This window comes from Nestor notabilis, unplaced genomic scaffold (genome assembly GCF_000696875.1).
Source record: "Nestor notabilis isolate BGI_N333 unplaced genomic scaffold, ASM69687v1 scaffold14113, whole genome shotgun sequence".
NCBI lineage: Eukaryota > Metazoa > Chordata > Aves > Psittaciformes > Psittacidae > Nestor > Nestor notabilis.
Window position 1 is genome coordinate 3965 of NW_009922500.1, and position 5376 is coordinate 9340.

At 46.5% G+C, this 5376-nt stretch overlaps 1 protein-coding gene across 1 annotated transcript in view; it reads left to right on the forward strand.

The window, feature by feature from the left end:
• Positions 1-224: 224 nt before the first annotated feature.
• Positions 225-5376, forward strand: part of ITPRIP (inositol 1,4,5-trisphosphate receptor interacting protein) — a 17709-nt gene continuing 12557 nt past the window's right edge. Inside the window, exon 1 of the mRNA XM_010011642.1 lies at positions 225-267. The gene's annotated coding sequence lies outside the window, so the exon portion shown is untranslated. The remainder of the gene's footprint in view (positions 268-5376) is intronic.

Genomic DNA, 5376 nt, shown 5'->3' on the forward strand with positions numbered 1-5376 from the left:
CTTCAAAGCTGATTATTTCTGGCCTCTTGAGCTTTTATGATCATTTTATTAGGTAAGGGGGTGAGTTAATCTTTTTTAATCAATCCGTAATTTAGATAACTGCGTTATGTACCCATCTTCTGCAGGAACTTCCTCATTTGTTCTCTTGTGTGTTTTGCAGACTTCCTGGCTCTGCCTCAGTGGTGGGTGACTGAATCTAGTCTCCTCTGCATCAAGGTGACAGTAGTAATGTGAAGTTTAATGAGCACCTGCAAAGTCGTGTAGCAGGTAAGTGCTCCGGGGATCATTCTTCCTTCCAGATTTGGTGTGAGTTTTAAATGATGGGCTCTCAATAGGAGATCTTGAGCCTTGCAGCAGAAATGCCGGAAGGGAAGTGGTGTGGCTCATGCTGTAGTATATGTTCCCAGCAGCAAGGGTCAGACAGCATGCAAAGCAAAAGTAACAATATTGTGATGGTTTAACTTGGAAATGGCTTCAGTTTAGATCAGTGCTAAAAGCTTCTCTTTTGGTATTCAGTATAAAATTGCTTTTATTTGGCTGCTTGGGACAGTTGGTGTCTAGTCAGAGAAGGATGGCAGGAGGGAACCAACAGGTTCAAGCATTGTGGACAGCAGCTACTGCTGCATTTGCTGCTATGCAGGAGAACTTGCCAGAGGTACCTTACCCAGCTGCAAAAGTGCTAGTTCTCCCCTCCTCCAGGTGTTAGAGGGAGAGCAAAGGCCTGGAAGTGTCGGGAGAGCCTCCTGATGATAAGCAGAGGCAGCTGGGTCAAAGGGAAATGACGGCTTTTACAAGCCAGCAATGTGTAGAATTTTCATGTTTGTATGAAACCCCCTAAAAACCCACTGAAAGCAGAACTGCTGTGTGAAACCCAGACATGTGGCAGTGCTGCTCTGTGAGCGTATGGCAGGAGGCTCTCTGAGCAGCAGTGGTGGGAACATACGAACAGAAGCTGATGGCAGAAGGAGCCACCAGAGCAGCAGTCCTGGCTGCCACAATGTCCTGCTGCAGCTCTGAGTACCTGTTACTTCATGTACTCCACGTAATTTTTTGCTCACTTATTCTGGATCTGTGCTGTGTTGGGTGGTGTCTCCCCTCCTTCCCATCCCAGCTGGTTCAAACGCCTGCTCTGCTCTAGCAAAGCTCACCTCTCAGCATTCCCTGGCATGCTGCTCCAGCCAGCCCCGATCAAAGCTGTGAGAGCCGGCCCATTGCCATCCTTCTGTGTGTAAATTAACCTCTTTCTCTTTTTCCTTTCCCCTCACTGTCTTTCATTATTACCTTCTTCCAGAGGCAGGTTTTTCTGGCTGATCTAGTACATAATTTATATCAATGATATTTGCCTCAAGGCAGAGATGCTTTTTCAGCATTTATAGGGAAAACAGCTGATGAACCCCACTGCCATGCATGTGGCTTGGAAAAACCAAGCATGGTGTTGGCAAGGATGAGGACCATTGAGGCCAACGGTTGCAGAATTTAAGCCCTGTTAGGCACAGCTTCCAATTCATATGGTTATTTCAGTTGCCTGGCAAAGGAAAACATACTGTTCTTCACTTCCAAAACGAGGAGGAAGAGCACATAGAGCAGGTCACTTTTCTTCTCAGGCAGAAGAACATTAGCTACAGGATGTCAGCTGAGCCACCTGTGCAACCAACTGCATCTTCCTCTGTGTTGCCTCAAGGGATGGTGAGTGCCGTCAGTTGTAAAGATACGGTTTGTGGCCAAACCCAAATGGAAGTGATGAAAATCAGCTTCAGGGTGCCTTGCTTTCAGTTCTTCCCAATGGCAAAGGTTTTGGTGATGCTCAGGGAGCACCTGATGAGGAGTGGGAGCAAATGGTTCCCATGCTACCTGCAGGGAGGGAAGTAGCTCCCTAGGACAAGGTACTGCCTGCATGGGCCAGAATCCCAGCAGGGTTTACAATTTGTTTTGGAGAAAGCTTATGCAGTGGTAAAGAGACCTTCCTACAGGTGGAGGTAGTTAAGCAGTCGTCTAGACTGCCTTGGGAAGTAGAGATGGAGATTTGCTGGAAGCTTTTCAGAATGAAGTAGGCAAAGACTTGCCAGAAACCGTCCAGGCACAGTGTAGGCCATGCACGTAGGCAGAAGGGGGAGACTATTGCTTTTCAAACCTCTTTTTACCCTATTTTTTTTAAGAGTATCTTTAATAATATTTGTAGAATAGTAATATTTATCATTGATGGAGCTAGGGAGACATTCTCAAGCTTAAACTGTGACACTTGATGTTCACAGTCTAGTGCTTCCCAGGGGGAGCTGTGATTGTGTATCTGCACCCAAAATGCTTTAATCCTAAGCTATTTCCTCTTGGATGTTCAGTTACCTGACTGCCACTAGTTTCAGATGAGTATTTGATTTCTAAATGTCTCTGGAGATTTAGCAACCAAATACCTTGGGAATGTTGGGAATGTAGGAGAAAATACTTGGATATTCTGCCAGCACAGCCACTTCTGCACTGCAGATTGCAACCTGTGGATTGCAACAACTGATTATTGAAGACCTTTATCTTTTTCTCCTAGACTAGTAGGGGCAGGGGTGAGATGGGTGTCTGTCTTTTGGGTAGCTGGAATCCATCAGCTGACCCTCTTCTACTGTAACAGACAGTGACATAAGTTATCTGGCATACTAGATAACTTAAGGACATAGAGCTTTACTGCAGTCCTACCTAGCAAGCTGGCTTTGTTCAGCCTAAGTATCATGGCCACGCTCTTCTGCAGCCAAAGTCAAAAGACAGTCTGAAGGTGCTTGGCTGATGACCATCATCTTGAGCTGTTTCATACTCTTGGAATGCGTGCAGGGTTGTGATCTCAAGCTCTGAAGGAGCTACAGGAAGAAATGTCAACTGAAAGGGATGTGTTTGCATCCTAAGTCATCCACAACACGTGCTCTCAGCTCAGCCTTGTATTTGCTGCTAGTCCTGGACATTTCATTCTCCCATGCGGAGCTGGAAGCTGTCTTTGCTCCTCGCTAAGCTCCTTGCCTGCTGCAGCAGAGGGGATTTTTGTGCTATGAGCAGGGGCCCCACAGTTATGACTCACAGTTCCCATTACGTTATAACTTAGCCTTTAAGTGTGTGGAGAGGCTGTCCCTTGGCTTTCAAACAAAGCCTTCCTTTGTTGTGCTGATGTTATAAAGGAGGCAGGCATATGTATTCACCCTACACATCCCAAATGAAAACCACATGGCTTCACAGCCCTAACGTGTGTTTGGTACTTTAGCTACAGCAGTGTGTGTTAAATTGCTCTTATCCCATGGAGTCTTTCCAGGCTCTTCTCTTCCCAGCATTCACTTTAGAAACTCTTCAGGGAAAGAAAGAGCTTAAAGATGTTTATTTTGCCAGTAAGCCGAGGGGACAGAGCAAAGAGCACATGAGAATTATTAAATATGGGTGCATGTGGCAATAGGCTGGTCTCTGGAGTCATTCCTCTGAGTTGGTGGCCATGGGTCGCTGAAAGGATGAGCTTCATGGAAATATTGCACGGAAGTGGGCAGTTTGTTTTCTTGTATGGCTTTGCTTTTTTCTTCTGATTTTTATTTATTCAACCTCCTTTTGAACAGCGGGGTTAGCCAGCAGTACAGCAGCCAACATATTTGTGAGTGTGCGTGTGTCTTGGCAGTTCCTAGGTTTATGAGTACCAAGCCAAGACTGGGCTTACTGATTCCCAAAGCATTTGTGTTGTTTCTCCTGTTCTTTTCTAGAGACACCAGATAATGGAGTTAGAGAGCCTGATTCTTCCTGCAGACACTGGCGTGCAATGCACAGTGCCTCTGCCTACATCAGAGAGTCATCCTAGTGAGTCAGGGAAACAGGGCATTGCAGTCGAAGTGCTCTTTCTTGCTCTCTCCTCCTTCCACACCCTCTCCCCATCCCTGCAGGGGCTTTCACAGTCTGTTTTGGGATGTTGGGGTTTTTGTACTTTATTTAGGGAACTATATTGTTTTATAAAAAAAGCTGGGATTTCAGGCAATGGAATAAAGCACTGGTTTTCATTTCTGTGGTGATGTTTTGGTAACAATAGCCAGCTTTAAATCCTGTTCCTCCCCAACTGTTTGAATACAACAGCTGTAACTAGTTAGCAAAACAATAGTGCAATATCACACAAACCTCCAGTCCCATCCAGTGTCTTTGAGCTCTGTTTAATCAGATAGAATCATAGAATGGTTTGGGTTGGAAAGGACCTTAAGATCATCTAGTTCCAAACCCCTCTGCCATGGGCAGGGACACCTCGCACTAAACCATGTCACCCAAGGCTCTGTCCAGCCTGGCCTTGAACACCGCCAGGGATGGAGCATTCACAACTTCCTTGGGCAACCTGTTCCAGTGTCTCACCACCCTCACTGTGAAGAACTTCTTCCTTGTATCCAACCTTCCCCTGTTTTAGTTTGAACCCCTCACCCCTGGTCCTATCACTACAGTCCCTAATGAAGAGTCCCTCCCCAGCATCCTTGTAGGCCCCTTCAGATACTGGAAGGCTGCTGTGAGGTCTCCACGCAGCTTCTCTTCTCCAGGCTGATACTTGGGCCTGCAGGTCTCCTGATATAGGAGCTTGACTTTGTCACTGAGTCAAGACTGTGATGGAGTAGAAGATGTCAGATCAACCTAATTCATAGCCTGCAGTGATAGCTACTTTTTGCTGTGGTTTTGTTCAGCATCTCAGTGCAGAAGTATCTGGTAACTACTGTGCTTTCTACTGTTTGCAATGTAGAAGTGCTCCTTCTTACATGACTGAAATGGGACTTCATAGTTTCGCATGTAAAACATAATCATTCTGCAAGTGACGTCTGAGCCATGCCAGTATCCACGTGTGCTCTTAGGTGTGCTGGAGTGGCGTATCCCTGCTGGGAAATCCACTTTCTATTAAAGCCAACACTTTAATCCCAAAGCCTTCATTTCGATGGGTGTACGATGTACAGTTAAGTTGGATGTGTAGTGATGCAGGACATATTCTTAGCTTAGGATGAGGAGAGTCAGGGTAACCACTACCTGATTTAACAACACTGCTGTGATTTTCTCCACCCTGTTGAGAATTCAGCGGGGAAAAGGGGGGCAGATTTAAACAGACCTCTTGCCAATTGAACCCTGTCTGTACTCTCACCACCTTTCCCTGAGGTGACTGCCGGATCATGGAACCAACTAGGTTGGAAAAGACCTTTAAGATCCTTGAGCCCAACTGTTACCCGTGGACTGTCAAGCCCACTACTAAACCATGTCCCTGAGGTCAAACTGATCTCCCCTCATGGCTGCCCCTCATAATCTCCAGTCACAGCCACCCCTGATCTGTCCCCTCACAATGCCCCACACGGCCGTCCCTACCCCTCATGGCCACCCCTCATCTCCCCTTAAGATGTGCTGTCATGG